Here is a 16,272-nt window from a genome sequence, read left to right as displayed (position 1 = left end):
AAAAGCAGAGGCAGAGCTGGGCCAGGTGGTGGCCCACACCTTCAAACCCAGAGGCAGGTTGATCTCGAAGGAAGCCAGACTGGTCTACAGAGGAAGTTCCAGGACAGCCAGGGCTACACAAAGGAACCCCGCCAAACAAAACAAAACAAAACAGCTGAGGCAGAAGGATCCAGAGGTGGCTGGGGCATTTAATCTCAGCGCTCAGGAGGGAGAAATAGCCCCACAGACCTGCCTACAGGCCAATTGGATGGAACCAGCTTTTCAATTACAGTCTTTTTTTTCCAAGATGACTCTAGCTTGTGTCAAGTTTGCAAACTCTAACCAGAACTCTCATCTGAAGAAGAAGAAGAAGAAGAAGAAGAAGAAGAAGAAGAAGAAGAAGAAGAAGAAGAGCAGCAGCAGCAACAACAACAACAACAAGACCTGTGGGAATATAAGTGCTGTTCCCACCCAACTATAGCAGCCCCAGTAAGCTGAGCTACGTCATGGGTTACTCTGCTACCCATGAAGAAGATGGGGTTCCTCAACAGTGCCAGGAGGAGCCTTAGGTTTATCTCCGCCGTGAGCCATTTGTGTCCTTAAGCTGACGGCTAAGAGAAGAGCCCTAAACTAAACAGGCAACTTGTCATTCTGTGTGTCAGGGTGGGTTTGAGATACCAGAAAAAACTAAAATCGGATTTCAGGGTTACCAGGGCAAAGGTTCAAATATATAAGCCTGGTCTACAAAGGGACTCCAGGACAGCTAAGGGTGCCCAGAAAAACCCTGTCTTTAAAAAAAAAAAATCAACCTCCCCCCCCCCCAAAAAAAACACAAAAAAACCCAGACACTTCCCTGGACAAAGTAGTGAACAAAGAGAACAAAGAAAGCTAAGCCATAGGCGATCTTGGTGCCTTTTTCTGTAGCCTGTAACCTTTAGACATTAGGCTTCCTCATGTTACTCAACCCATAAGCCTTGCCAGGCTGGAACTCCCCCGCTTTAGGGCACTGGAAGGGATAGAAACCTATAAATTTACCCTCAGCTCAGAGATTGAGGCTCTTTCTGGATACCACTGGGTTGGTGACCATCAGAGCCCAACTCAAGTCGAAAAAGTAAAGGTCCTTGTGTGTATTGCATCGGTATCAAGTCCTGGTGGTCTTTTTTTGGGATTCTCGTGATCCGGGTATAGCAGGTTCAGTTAGAAACTACGCTATAATTTGAATATAGACGTTATGAGAAGTTGGCTAACTGGAAAAAGCCTAAGAATCTAAGAGTAATTGGATGGGGCGGAACACAGGTGCCTATAAGCAACCCCTTGTCCTACACTTGGGCGACTGAAGCAGGGGAAGTCTGAATTGGAGGCCAGTCTGAGATACACGAGAACCTGTCTTAAGTGAACTAAAATAAAGTAAATGTAAGATTACAATAGGTTGGACATGGTAGCAGACACTGGCAATCTCATGACTTGGGGATTGGAAGCAGGTGGATTGCTGAAAGTTCAAGGCCAGCCTGGACTACTTAACATCATGTCCCAAGCAGGAACAACCCTTCACCTATACAAAAGTGTGGTGGCTGTAAGAAGTCCCCACTGTCCAGAAGACGTGGGTGTCCAAGAAACAGGTCCCTCCCTCTGTACTCCAGCCCCAAACTGAGCTCATAGTCTGCCAAAGGCAGCAAGTTCTTGAGAAAGCATCTGCATCCCTCACCAATGGAACTGATACCACTTTCTGCCTTCCTCGCCCCTACTCTACTAGAGACTTCTAGAGAATAAAGACCTCCCATTTATCTGTTTATGACAGGAATGCCACAAAGGCTGATGCAGAAGCCATGGAGCCAGTGCCAAGCACCGATGGCCCCAGACTCTTTATTTGACCTCCTGTTCTCAGATTTCCTATACTTGCCCCTCAGTGCTAGTCCCCACCTGATGGGCGTACAGGCTGCTTCCAGCCTTAATGCAATGACACCACACATAATTCCCTAAAAGTCCAAGTAGAATAAATGTGTATGTGAGGAATTGTCTGTCATTTAAAGTTTTTTTTTTTTTTTTTTTTTTTTTTTTTTTTTTTTTTTTAAGACACGGTTTCTCTGTGTAGACCTCGATGTCCCTGGACTCTCTTTGTAGACCAGGCTGGCCTCAAACTCAGAGATCTGACTGCCTTTGTCTCCCTGAGTGAATGGATGAAAGGTGTGTGCCATCGCACCCACCTCCTCCTCCTTCTCCTCTTCCTCCTCCTCCTCCTCCTCTTCTTCTTCTTCTTCTTCTTCTTCTTCTTCTTCTTCGACAAGATGTTACTATGTAGCTGACGACGAGCTCAAACTCTTAATCCCAGACCCAAAGTGAAGACACACACTTGTAATCCCCTCACTGAGGAGGCAGAGGCAGGGAAGTAGCCATGAGTTCAACACTATCATGAGCTACCCAACAAGTTCCAAGCCAGACAAAGCTACATGGTGAGATCTTGGTTTTTTTGTTTTTTGTTTTATAAGATTTTTTTTTCATGAGTGCTCCATCTGCATGCCAGAAGGCGGCATCGGATCACATTATAGATGGTTGTGAGCCACTATGTGGTTGCCAGGAATTGAACTGAGGACCTCTGGAAGAGCAGTCAGCGCCCTTAACCTCTGAGCCATCTCTCCAGCCCTGAGATCTTGTTTCAAAACAACAACAAAACATCTTTATATCATGGGCCCAGGTGATGTCAACAACCTGAGTTTGATCTCTAAGCCCCAAATGGTGGAAGAAAAAAAACCACTGTTTACTGTCATGTTGTCCTCTGACCTCCAAAGGCCGATCATGATGTGTGTGCACCCACAAACTGAGCAAGGTTTTTCACGCCTGTCATCTTAGCAGTTGGAAGGTGGAGGCAGGAGGATCAGAAGCTAAATGCCAGACTGTTTGCCCTGACCCAAACAAAACAATAACAACAACAACAACAATGAAAATTAAACAGAGGGGGGAAAAACTCCTACCATAACAAAGGGTGCAGAATGAAAAATGAGCCTGTCCTCTCCACTGGGACAAAGTTCATCTCACTATCAGTAATCATTAACTGTTTTTTGTGACTCAAATTCAATCTTACCAGTGCAAGCCTGGTGAAAAGACACAGAAATGGATGGTCCTGGACAACCCAGGGTGCTCAGTGTTTCCATGGGAGCCTCTGCCACATTGTCCTACCTTATGCCCAGCAGCATGTTCCTGTTCTCTGCTCACTACCTTCTGAACAGCTCTATACTGGTCCCCGCAGAGCTGCCCTCCTCTTCTGGATGGTTTGGTGACTGTCCCTTGGAAGTGGAGACTGTGTTATTGTGTTTGTTACAGTGTTATTATGTCCGATTCTTCTCTGCAGCCAGATGTCTGGGTGGGACTGTTGTCTTCTTCAGAGACAGTCTTCCTACACAGGAGTCCACTGAAGGTGGGAGTCCTCCTTCAGCAGTCTAGGCCTGCTCCGAGATAGAGATAGATGCTTTCTATCTCTGTGGCCGTCAGTGCTGCCCTGAAGAGGACTACTGTAGTAAGCCTTTTTGTTTGTGTGTGTGCAGAGTTTCATGAGGTCTATAGAGGACTGTGCCCCCCTCTCCCCAATGCCAGCTCCATGACCTGAGGACCTTCGTGTCTGTGTGCCACCCTCAGATGGGCACATCTTTTCACTCTCACAGCAAAGCTTCTTTTTGCGGTTGATGGAAATTAATACAGAGACTCCTAATTTGATCAACATAGTAGAATAAGAGGCTGTGGCTTTCTCAGCCCTAAATGGGATGTCAATACTGCCCATTGACCTCCAAGGCTCACGGTTCTCTGTAGAACAGGGGGCAGAAGGACTGTGAGGGGCAAAGACAGTGGACGATTCAGGACACAAAATGCCATCTGCACACAGAACCCATAGTGACAGACATATGTATATATATGTATATATATATTGGCTGGAGAGATAGCTCAGAGGTTAAGAACACTGACTGCTCTTTCAAAGGAACTGAGTTCAGCCGGGTCGTGGCGCACGCCTGTAATCCCAGCACTCGGGAGGCAGAGGCAGGCGGATCACTGTGAGTTCGAGGCCAGCCTGGTCTGCAAAGTGAGTCCAGGACAGCCAAGGCTACGCAGAGAAACCCTGTCTCAAAAACAAAAACAAAAACAAAAACAAACAATCAAACCAAAGGAACTGAATTCAATTCCTGACAACCACATGGTGCCTCACAACAATCTGTAACGTTATCTGGTGCCCTCTTCTGGCGTCCAGACTTACATGCAGGCAGAGCATTGTATACATAATAAATAAATAAAACTTTAAAATATAGATAGATAGATAAGCAAAGCAGTCAGGAACATGAAGATTGCAATAAAAAAGTGAAAAAAATTTAAAGTTCTCTGAATAAAGTATTACATGTTTCTGCAAAATCCTGGTTTACCCTTTAAGAAAGCCTTCCCCCTTCCCTCCCCCACCCCTTTCCCCCTCCCCCCCCCCCCCCCAAAGAAGAAAGCCTCCCAAGCCAGGCATTGTGACACATGCCTTTAATCCTAGCACTCGGGAGGCAGAGAGATCTCTGAGTTCAAGTTAGAGGCTAGCTTGGTCTACAAAGTGAGTTCAGGATAGCCTAGGCTACACAGAGAACTCCTGTCTCGAAAAAAAAAAATCCAAAAAACAAACCACCAACAAAAACCCAAAAACAACGACGACAACAACAACAACAACAACAACAACAACAACAACAACAAGAAAGCCTCTGAGAGGGGCATGAGGGCGCATCCCTTTAATGCCAGCATTCCGGAGGTGGAGGCAGAGACAGGGGAATCTCTGTGAGTTTGAGGCCAGTCTGGTTTGCATAGTGAGTTCCGGGACAGCTAGGGCTATCTAGAGAGACCCTGTCTTGAAAGGAAAGGAAAGAAGAAAGGAAGGAAGGAAGGAAGGAAAGCCTTCTATGGTTTTGGTCCTACTAAAGAATTCTAGAGGGTTCCCAATGCAGGAAGGTTTGCCTGGCTTCAGGGCTGGGTGCTGACTGCCTGCTGACAGGCACCCCGGCGGCTCTGGCTGCGTCAAGGCAGAAGAGGCCGTTCTGCCGGAGAACTACAGACCACAGACTTTTCACTTGGTTCCTGGCTCCCGAGTTCCAGGTTCTGCGTGGTTTCCCTTTCCTTCCAACCCGGGCTGGACAAGCTCTGAGTCTTTCTTTTGCACGTGTTCCCTTTCAGAAACTTGCTGTAATACTTTAACGCCTGTAGGTGTTCCCAGTATTACGGAGGTTACGGCAGGAGACTCACGAGTTTGAGGTCAGCCTAGGCTACATGGTAAATCCAGGTCAGCATCGGCTACAAGGGGAGGGGGGGAAACGACCCTGTCTCAAAAAGTACCTTCCATCAAGAAAAAACCGAAGTAATGAGAGTTTAGCTTGTTTTCAGGGTCTCATGTCACTCAGGATAGCCTTGGACTTGCTATGTATCCACCTTCAGGGATCCCAAGAAATACAGACGAGAGTCCTCTGTGTGTCTAGCATTCGGACCACAGCTCTTTAATATAAAATGCCGATGGTGGCCAAACAGAGGGCTCACAAAACCCCAAGTTTCGGACAGCAGCAGGCTGAGGTGCTACTTGGTCCCTGGAGCGTTTATGGGGGGAACCTTAGGCTTGTCTGCCTAGGAGTTGGTAAGTTCCCATTTCAACTTGAAAAGCATGTGACAGTAGCTGGTAAGTGACGCACCCTGTGGGGCAGGCAGGTCAGAGGGTGATCAAAGTGGGGATCTTGCCTCTGCAATCACAAAAAACCTTCTGAAAACGAACCACGCGGGCACCACCTGTTTGGAAGCCACTGGGGGGACACGCGCATTCCCAAACGCCAGCTAGGCTGCCCCACGGGATGCTCTGGGTTCCCTGCCCAAGCCAGTTTTGCTGTTCTCTGTGACCACTGCATTCATACTGAGTAAAGCAATGAGTGCTCTTCCAAAGCGCGTGCAACAAAACACAGTTTTGATGTGAAGAGGGAAGGGGGGAAACAAGTCGGGAAACTTTGTCACTTAGATCCCGGGTACCAAAGTCGCTAGGGAAGGCGGGAGAGGGATCCTTGAGGACAGCATTCGGCTTAAGAGGAAGAGAAAGGAAAGGGAACGGAAGGCGCAGCTAGCACATCCTCTTAACCGCCCCAGAGGGTATGATGGCCCCGAGGCTGTCTTTGGAGAGGTTCATCCCTCCCTGTCAATCAGCTCCACCCGGTGTTGCGATTGGCTGGTGGCTTTCTTGCCCCGGCGCCTACCTCCCAGTTACATGGGGTTTACTTCCCCAAAGTACAAGGGCCCCACCTTGTGGATCAACCGCTCCTGCCGGGACAGTGGGTTTCCGCCCAGAAAAAGATATGTAAGCCAATGGGAGCGAGTCCATACAGCTATTGGCCTGTCTGAGTGTCGCTCAGAGTGCATCCCGCCCTCGTATTGACAGTCCACCCAAGTATTGGTGAGGCTTTGTGTCCATCTGGGCTCTAGCTCCTGCAGTCATAGGTAGATGCGGCCGCCACTCAGGAGCCCGGCCTCTGGACGGAGGCGATGTCCAATCGCGGCCAAGGGCCGCGGCGGCGGGGCGGCCATTGGTCGTTGCGCGCGGCCGGGAGCAGCATGTTGGGCTGAGCGCGACTATATAGCGGGCGGCGGGCACGCGTGCCGCGGCATCGCGCGAGGGACGCCGCCACCTCCTCCTACGCAGTAGCCCTGTCCTCCCGCTCAGCCGCGCAGGTACTTGGGCCGCGGGTGGGGCTGGGCGGATGCCGGCGGGGCGGGAGCGGAGCCGGGCCCGCGAGCAGGGCGCCCCGGGAGGCCGCGCGGCGCGTCCCCACCCCCACCAACGGCCGGCGCGGCCTCCTGCCTGCTCCCTGGGCCCCGCGCATGGTCCGCCGCGCCAACGGCCTTATGGGGCCCCCGGTGGGCGTCACGCGGCCACCTGGCCCGCGGGCTCCACGCGCATCTCCCGGCGCGTGCCGGCTCCCCGGGATGATTTAGCTGGGCCTGGACTTTAAGGAAGCCTTCGGGGATGGGGGTGGGGAAGCCCACGCCGAGAGCGCGATCGCGCCTCCCAAGGCTGCAGAGCGGAGGCGCGCGACCCCGGGATCCAGGGCTCACTGGTGCAGGGACAGTCAGCCACGCCAAGAAGTGATCTCCCTAAACTCCACTGTGTGCTCCTGCACTATGCCGAGAGTTTCCTCCTTTCCCGCCCTTCCCGGTCACCTGGGTGCGATCTGGTAGGTACAGTGACCTGGAGACAGCGGTGGGTAGCTTGGACCGCTTTCCTCAGTCGGGAAGAGACAGGTATCTGTGCAGGCTGCTTGGCTGCGGGACACCCTTGACCAATGAGCTCTTGAACCTGGGTTCAAACCTCAGCATGGGCATCTGTGAGCCCCAGAGAACGGAGGTTCCAAGTGGGGTTTTGAATGACAAAGGAGGACTTGGCTTTCTTTGAAACGACACAGATAACTACGTGAATAGATAGATGCGCCTCTAGTTTAGCTTCTGGGAAAAATAGAAAAGAAAATACAGCCAGTGGAATGTAACTAACGAGTGTGCACCTCAGCAGGTCCGAAACGCACCGAGAGGTAATGGGAAATTCCCGCCAGCAGGAAGTCGTCAAGCGCTGTGACACTAGATCACTTCCAGGCCCCTTCTAACTTTTAATGTTTTAGTTTTGAACAGAACAAACTTAGATAAAAACTTTTGAAAAGATTTTAAAGTTCAAGGAAACAAAGAGTTGAAATTCTCACCGGCGTTGAGGTTAAAGTTTGAAATTGGATAGGACCTGAGATCTAGCTCAGAGGTGGAGCCCTTGGCGTGGAATACAGGAAGCTCCAGGTCCAAACATCAGAGCCAAAAAAAGTAAATCACATCTGAAATTGCTGGGGAAAGGATGGTGTCCAGTGTCCAGTTTTGTGAATTTGGATCACAATCACTGATTGGGTTTGCTGGCAAACACAACAGTTATGTCTCCTGCTAAACTATATTATGATCAACTTTTTATTTATTTATTTATTTATTTATTTATTTATTTTGGTTTTTCGAGACAGGGTTTCTCTGTGTAGCCTTGGCTGTCCTGGAGTCACTTTGTAGAACAGCCTGGCCTCGAACTCACAGAGATCGCTTGCCTCTGCCTCCCGAGTGCTGAGGCAAAAGGCGAGCACCACCACCGCCCAGCTTATTTTTAATTCTCACCAAGGAGCCCTGACTGGCCTGGTACTCACTGTAGACATGTTGGCGTGGCTCACAGGAGGCTCTCTGGATCCTGAGTGCCAGGAGTTAAGATGTATCCCACCAAGACCAGCTCAACTCATATGTTTTAGACCTTTCTTAGCTGGACTTCTAGGGTTTGCAAAGATGTCTTCAAGGATTTGTGATCAACTTTTCTTTCTGTGTGCTGACTTTTTTGGGGGTGGTGGTGGGAGGGTGAGACAGGGTTCTCTGCGGAACAACCCTGGCTGTTCTAGACTCCCTTTGTAGACCAGTCCCAGCGATCCACTTGCCTCAGCCCTCCCGAGTGCTGGGATTAAAGGCTGCGCCACCAAGCCTGGCATGCTGACTGTTCTTGAATGTTTAGGATAGCCTTTGCTCCCAGCCTTATAAAACAGGTTATTCGTAGAACCATGTAATCAGATGTTTCCGATTGAAACAAGACTCCCAAACTCTCAAGGTGCACAGCCTTGCAAAAAGTTGAAGACCAAAGAAGTTTAATGTTGTGTTTGTGTTTTCAAATAAATACAAAGTGGCAATAAGAACCCAACACCTGGAGAACGTGTGCTGGACTTGTTGGCTTGCTTGTGAATGTAACATTGTTTCCTTGGCACTTGGTAGGGGTTCTGTTCTGTTCATCATATTTTAAAATAAGGGACTGACCTGCATTTAATCTGGGAAGTTTGAGTCTAGGTTAATTTTATTAACTGCTTGAGGTCACATATATCAAGGTGAAATTATCTAATTGAGGGAAGTTTTTGTTAATTTCCTCCTCACATGTTCAAAAGAGCTGTGCTCTTGGCCTCAGGCAGGTGGTTACTAGGGCAGGAATAGGAAAGTGACTCCCTAGCTTAATGTCAGAAGTGAGTTGAAGCACAGAAGCACTGGGCTCTCCCTCCCAAGCTGGTCAGAGGTTACTGTTGTTGGAGTTAACAGGTAGAAAACTGGGCAGTTTCTTTGTTCTGTAACTCACACTGTAGTTTTCAGTTCTCAGCTGTCAGTCTAGAACCTGAACTTTAGATTTTGGAAATGTGTGTTCTTGACCCGTTTGAAAGCAGGTTTATTTGTTTTTGGTTGTTATCTTTTTTTTTTTTTTTTTTTTTTTTTTTGGTTTTTCGAGACAGAGTCTCTCTATGTAGCCTGGGCTATCTGGACTCTCTTTGTAGACCAGGCTGGTCTTGAACTTAGAGAGATCCACCTGCTTCTGTCTCCGGAGTGCTGGGATTAAAGGCATGCGCCACCATGCCCGGCATCATCATTTTTATAATGAATTTTCTTACATTTCTGAACTCTGTAGAAAGCACAAGGCACAGGTTGACTTTATGTTTTTTAATGGGTTGATGATTGTATAGTTTTTCTTTCTTTCTTTCTTTCTTTTTTTTTTTTAGAGTTTCTCTGTAGCTCTGGCTGTCCTGGAGCTCTCTGTAGACTAGGCTGGCTTTGAACTCAGATCTGCCTGCCTCTGCCTCCACATTGGAACTAAAGGTGTGTGCCACTAACACCTGGCTGCATATGTTTTTTAATGAATGAGTCCAATGCTAACAAATTTAATATAGAAAGCTGAGAACTTGACACAAACCACGTGTTTTTTCCTCCGTTTTTTTTGTCAGTGTAATAAAACTACCTTTTTTTTTTTTTAAGTTACAAAGTTGTATGCTTTAGGATTGATATTAAATTGCTGACTTACAGAGGGGGTAATTGTCAAATAAATAGATCAAGCTAGGTATGTGGTGCACACCTTGAACTCCAGCACTGTGAGGCAGAGGCACTCTGGGTTCCAGGCAAGCCTTGTCAATACAGTAAGTTCCAGGTCAGCCAGAGCTCCACAGTAAGACCCTATCTCAAAAGAAAAAAAATTGTCATGTCCCCTTCATTAGTTAGTGGGGGAACCTTTGTTCAAGCTCAGGAGTTAAATTTAGATTGAGCAGCTGTCACCCCATTTGCAGCTAGTGACTAGTGACTGTTAGCTAGAAATATTTACTATTCTCTAGTTAGTTGTTTTGTTTTGTTTTTTAAGTGTGTCTTTATCTGGGAAGACTATCTGCTAGCCAGAGGATAGGGTTAAGAGCTAGGAGTACTTGTAATGCATGGTTTGCATTATAAAGCAGAAAGCTGCATCCTAGAAAGGGATGTTTAGCTTTGTAGTGCTGCTCTTGAGCTTGTGCTGCATTTAAGGTGTAAAAGGCAAAGAGAGAAATGTGTCTTGGTTAGGGCACATCATTGCAGGCACCCATTTCTGGTGGCTGGTCACTGAGTGGTTACTTTTGGTGGGGCACCCTGAAATTGGCACCCAACCCCAGACACTTCTAGTGTTTTAAAAATGGTTTTAGGACTATTCTCAGCTACAAAGGGAGCCTGAAACTCCATCTTTAAAAAAAAAAATCTTGGCATGTCCCTCTGCATCATGGGATCCAAGGAGTAGGAGCTATTGTTCAGGATTGAGTGTAATGTACCTTTTCATCTAGTTACATTTTCTTTTTTTGTGGTGCTTGAAATCCAACCAGGATCAGGACCCTGTGCGTGCTGGGCTGTTCTGCCCTTGAGCTACATCCCTAAACTTTGGGCTATTGCTGTCTAGCACAGGCTGCCTGGGCTCCTGAGGCTGGGATTAAGGTGTGTGCTGTTACACGTGGGTTAACTAATTCTCTGCTAACTTTGGAATAGCCAGAGCCTACTCAGGGAGAAAATTGTCCAGCTTACTGAGTGTTTCTTCCTGGGAAACTTAGTATTTGAGATAGTTTTAGCTGTATAGGATTGCAGCACAGTCTGTCTACCTCATCCGGTGCAGTCTATGTGTATTTACCAAAGCAAATGAACAGGGGGGCAGGCTTTACTTTGGCTTCCTCAGGTCCTTCTGCAAATGGCCTTTTTCTGTTTCGGGATCTACTCCAAATGAACGCCTATCCTTTAGTTGTCATGCCTTCTTAGTCACCTCTCCTGTGAGTTTCTGTTCTTTGTCCTTTATGACCTTGACACTTAGGATCTCATTTGGGTTTGTCTTCTGACTAGGTTGGGTTTATGGCTCTGAGAGAGGACCACAGAGGTCTGTACCACAATCTCCCACGGCATCCATAGTTGTGTATCTCATGGTACCTCGATGGTGTGGGGAGGGTGAGGTAGCTGTGTTTAGTTTTCCACTCTTTATTAATCCAGCTCATAGCCAAGGGAAGGGAAATGCAACTCCTTCCTTTAGGAGAGACTCTGAGTCTGTAGGCTAGTTAGTATACCAAGGCTGCTAAGATTGATAGATTTTTGTGAGAAACTCTCACTATGTAGACCAGGCTGTCCTTGAACTCAGATCTGTCTGAAATGCTGGAATTCCAGCAGACCCAGCTCCTCTTGTTTAATGGGAACTTGCAGTGGCATTGATTTTTATTCTTTGACTTGTGCCCAGTATTATCTTAATTAGTTTTTATTATGTGTATATTAGTGCTTAGTTGGTATAATAATTCTGCCCTCCCCTTTTTTGATATTTCTCTTTTTCTGATATTAGCATCACTTCTAAGGTCTTGGAGATGATAGGCCTGCGTTGACTGAGCTATGTTCCTAGTCCTCTTTTTATTTGAGTTGCTTGCCCTGGGTGGTCTTGAACTCTGGAGCCGAGGCAAGCTTTGAACTTGCTGTCTTCCATGTTCCCTGAGGCCTGGCTGCATTAATTCCTTGCATTTGTTAATGGACTATTTTGTCTGGTCCAGCTTAAAATTAGCCTTTCACCAGGGAGAGTTTTGGAGGGATTGTCACGGGTAGGTAGTCTAAAGGACTTAGGACACTGATTGACAGACTGTCCCAGCTGGTGCTGGGGCTACACCTGCTGTGGAAGAGTTTGGCAACAAAGTTACTCTGGTCCTGGGAAGACATTGTTTCAGTTTCCAGAGCCTGATTTCAAACATTGAAGTACAAAGAGTAACCTTCAAACAGATAACAAGTTTTACATTCTCAGTGTTAGGGGCTTTGATACATTTGTAAAAGGTCAAAATGACACTTTGACACTATTCAGGAATAGTTTTTGTTTTTTTGAGACAGGGTCCCACTGTGTATCTTGCATTGTTTTTTAAAGAATTCCTTTCTGAGGAGAGCTGACTCCAGCAAGTTGTCCTCTGAGCTCCATGTTCGTTCTCTCCCTCCCTCTCCCCCCCCCTCTGTACATGCATGCACACTAAATATTTTTTAAAATCATAAACCTGCCATGGTGGTGCACACCTTTAATCCTAGCATTCAGGAGAAAGAGGCAGGTAGATCTCTTGAGTTTTAGACCAGCCTGTTCTCTGTGGTAAATTTAATTAAGCCAGGTCTATTCCTTTTCCAGTGTAGATTCCCATTCCCTTCTGTCTTTCCCAGAAACCTTTTAAATGTCTTTTCAGGCTATTAGTGCAGGGGGAAAATTAAGGATGGCTTAATCAGGATTTATTGGACAGTAGAGCACATACACTTAAAGGGAGTAGTCTGAAGTTTATGATTGTGTAGTTATCACAAGACGGTGAACAGTTTACCCTCCAAAAGTATTCCCTGTTCCTCTGTGTGTTTTCTCTTAGCTAAGGCAGCAGGCTCAAGTTTAGCCTGGGCAACTTAGTGAGATGCTGCTCCAAAATAAAAAGAGGGCTGAGTGTACAACTCCAGGGGAGAATGCCCGCCTTGCATGCACCAAATTCAAACCAAGCACTGGGGGCAGAATCCCTCATTAACTTCGTTTCAAGTACTTTGTCTCTGGAAGGTTGGCCACTGTTTGTAGATTTGGTTTGACCCATTTTAAGATTGGGTGTGTGTGGTGAGCTTGTGCATACCCATAGAGGCCAAACCGGACCATCAGAACCCTTGGTGCTGGAGTTACAGGCAGTTGTGAGCCACTCAGTGCTGGTGCTGGGATCTGACTGAGCAGTGTTTTTGATCATAGAGACACCTCTCAACCAGCCCCTTGGGTTTGCTGTTGAGTATGTGTATTGAATTGTATTACTACCCTCTCTTAAAGAAATATATATATATTCCTCACCCCCCACCCTACTCCCCCTGCCACCCAGATAGGGCTTCTCTGTGTAGCCTTTGCTGTCCTACACCAGGCTTTGTAGATCATGCTGGCCTTGAATTCACAATGATCTGCCTGCCTTTGCCTCTGCAGTGCTGGGATTAAAGGGGTGCGCCACCATGCCCGTCGAGAATGAGATATATTTAATTGCATTTGTACTGTTCTTAGTCGTGTGTGTGTGTGTACTTTTCAGATTATTGTAAAAATTTTTATGTGTTTTGCCTGTATATAGGTCAGTGTGAGGGTGTCAGATCTTGGAGTTACAGACAGTTGTAAACAGCCATGTGGGTGCTGGGTATTGAACCTGAGTCCTGAAAGAACAGTCAGTGCTCTTAACTGCTGAGCTATCTCTCCAGTCTGTTGAACTCTTTTGTTTTTGTTTTTGTAATATGGGGAATTGAACCCACTGAGCCACACTCTCAGTTCAAACAGTCTTATCAGTTACATTGGTCCATTTGTCTTATATCATAGCTAACCTGTGAAAAGAATCCATTTACATTTGTGTTAAGACTATCTACCTGACTTTACTTTGCAGGTATTGAAAATGTGTAGAGACATTTTCCTTACTTACTACAATGTGGTGCCTTTTTGACAGTTGACCTGTTTTATTTAAACTGTTTTTTTTTTTTCCCTAGATCTCTTCCTACCTGGTTTCAAATTCACAATGTAGTCCAGGCTGGCCTTAAACTCATAATCTTCCTGCTGAGGTTTACTCAGCACTGGCATCATTACAGGTGTGCCCTTCTATGCCTGGACTTCTGTGCTGACTTCCTGATTATTACACAGACTGACTTGGATGATCAGATTGGCCCTTAGACTCAGCTAATGTGGTGCAGTCATTGTTGGTTTTCGTCATGTAAATGTGCATGTGGTCACCTGTGGCATAAGCAAGAGCTCAGCCAGTCTCTCTGATGTTATCAATCTTACAATTTATAGACAGGGCAGCATTTATGTGTGTTTTTGTCTTATGCTCATGGGTGAGGTCTTGGTCGATGGGCCCAGGAAAAGAATTCTAGGTTATTCTTTTGAGGCCCCGTCTTAGTCCAGAACCCACTCATGCTACTTGTGACCAACTAGGTGGCTTGATTGGAGAGCCTGCCTAGGTTTTCTGTGTTTTGTTTGTGGTCCATCTGCACCTTCCTGGGATGTGCCAGTTCTGCTGTGATTATGTGCCCTGCTTTTCTGATTTGAGAGTTGGTCCTGTTTTGTCTTTTACTTTTCTGTCTTTGGTGCTGGAGACTGAACTAGAGGCCTGTTCCCTTACCACTGTAATATTCTGGATAGTAACTTATATCATGTTGCTTTAAAAGACCTTAAAACTACTACTCAAAGTGAGCTGTTGACATCCTGTTTTTGATTTTGTTGGAAACAGTAAGCAGAGCTATTGAAACTTTGGCAGTGAGATGGCTGGCTTTCATCATGCCTGCTCCTTTTGTCAGCAACTGGAGTGCACACTGGTAGTTTTCTGGACTTAGGGGAGGACCCAAGTGGCATTGTCCATTTCAGCAAAGATGTGACATCTAGCAACATGAGGTCAGGTGAGAAGTTTTGAAAATGTATGTAGAAGCTTGCAAGCCAGTTAGTCCAGCCAATGGTATTTTGTGTATGTGTGTGTATTAACTGCTTTTTCTTTTTGTGGCTCTGAGGCTGACTCCAGGTCTATGCCAGGGGAGCACTCTACTGCTGATTCCCACCCCTGCAGCCCTGCATAGTTTACGATTGAGTTTCTTTTATTGAAAATATAATTTTTATGCAGTATATGTGTATATATATATTTTGAGACAGGGTTTCTCGGTGTAGCCTTGGCTGTCCTGGACTCACTTTGTAGACCAGGCTGGCCTTGAACTCACATTGATCTGCCTGCCTCTGCCTCCCAAGTGCTAGGATTAAAGGGGTGCGCCACCATGCCTGGCGTATACAGTATGTTTTGATTACAGTTTCCCCTCTCCCAATTCCTCCCAGATCCTCTTCACTTTCCCACCCACTCAACCCAATCCACATCCTTTCTTTCTCTTTCATTAGAATACAAACAGGCATCTAAAACAACAATATCATACAAATAAGATAAGGTAAAATAAAATCAGACAAACCAGAATAGGACAAAAAACTGAAGGGGAAAAAACCCCCAAAAGCACAAGAAACACAGATACTGAGACATACATTTACACACACAGAAGACCCATGAAAACAAAGTCGGAAATCATAAGCACAAGATCTGTTAGGTTAAAAAAAAATGGCCCAGACAAAGCAATGTGAAATAAAGAAACTCCAAGAATACCATGGAGTTTGTTTTGTGTTCGCCATCTACCGCTGGGCATAGTGTGATTGAGTGAGACTCTGTCAGGATTCTTCCCGTGTGCGTGATTATCAGCAAGAGATAGCTTCTGGGTTAGGGTTGGGTTTGTGTCCTCTTTCTCAGCGCTGGGTCCCCAGCTGGCCCTGTGCGTGCTGTCACAGTCCCCTTGATTCATGTACGCGTCAGCTTTGTTGTGTCTAGAAGGCCGTGTTTCCTTGGTGTCTCCTGTCTCCACTGGCTTGTACAGTCTTTCCATCTCCTCTTCTGCAGGGATCCCCAGCCCTGAAGGGAGGGATTTGATGGAGACATGACATTTAGGACTGAGTGTTCCAAGGGCTCTTACTCGCTCTCTGCACATTGCCTCTGCACATGGGCCTCTATTTGTGCCCGTCGACCTCGGGAAGAAGCTTCTCTAGTGAAGGCTGAGTAAAACACTGGTGTGTGAGCATAGCAGAATGCCAAAGTTAGGAGTCATTTTATTGCTGTGTTCCTCTAGCAGTATTTTATTTTTCTCTGTTCATGGCTTATTTAGTCTCAAGTTCTTGGCCTCCTGAGCCATGTCAGGCACCTCCCATTCCATCTCATGGAGTGGGCCTTAATTCCAGTGATTGAGTTTATTGAAGCACTTGCAGATTGCGTAATAAAAATGTGACATTGAAGGCTGGTAGGAGTGGCCCAGTGTTTCACAGTGTGTGTTGTTACTGTGGAAGACCTATCTGAGTTTGATTCCGAGCACTGTGTCGGGTGGTTCACAACACAGGGGGATTTTGGCCTCCTAGGGCACCTG

The 16,272-nt window shown here is 46.7% G+C and overlaps 1 protein-coding gene across 1 annotated transcript in view; it reads left to right on the top strand.

The window, feature by feature from the left end:
• The first annotated feature begins 6,539 nt into the window (after window positions 1-6,539).
• The window catches only part of G3BP1 (G3BP stress granule assembly factor 1), a 32,145-nt gene continuing 22,412 nt past the window's right edge, over window positions 6,540-16,272 (top strand). The window contains exon 1 of the mRNA XM_084763270.1: window positions 6,540-6,690. The gene's annotated coding sequence lies outside the window, so the exon portion shown is untranslated. The remainder of the gene's footprint in view (window positions 6,691-16,272) is intronic.

Source organism: Acomys minous, assembly GCF_964271855.1.
Source record: "Acomys minous genome assembly, chromosome: 16".
NCBI classification, from domain to species: Eukaryota; Metazoa; Chordata; class Mammalia; order Rodentia; family Muridae; genus Acomys; species Acomys minous.
Note: the sequence above shows the minus strand (reverse complement) of the source record. Positions and strands in the feature narration are given on the sequence as shown.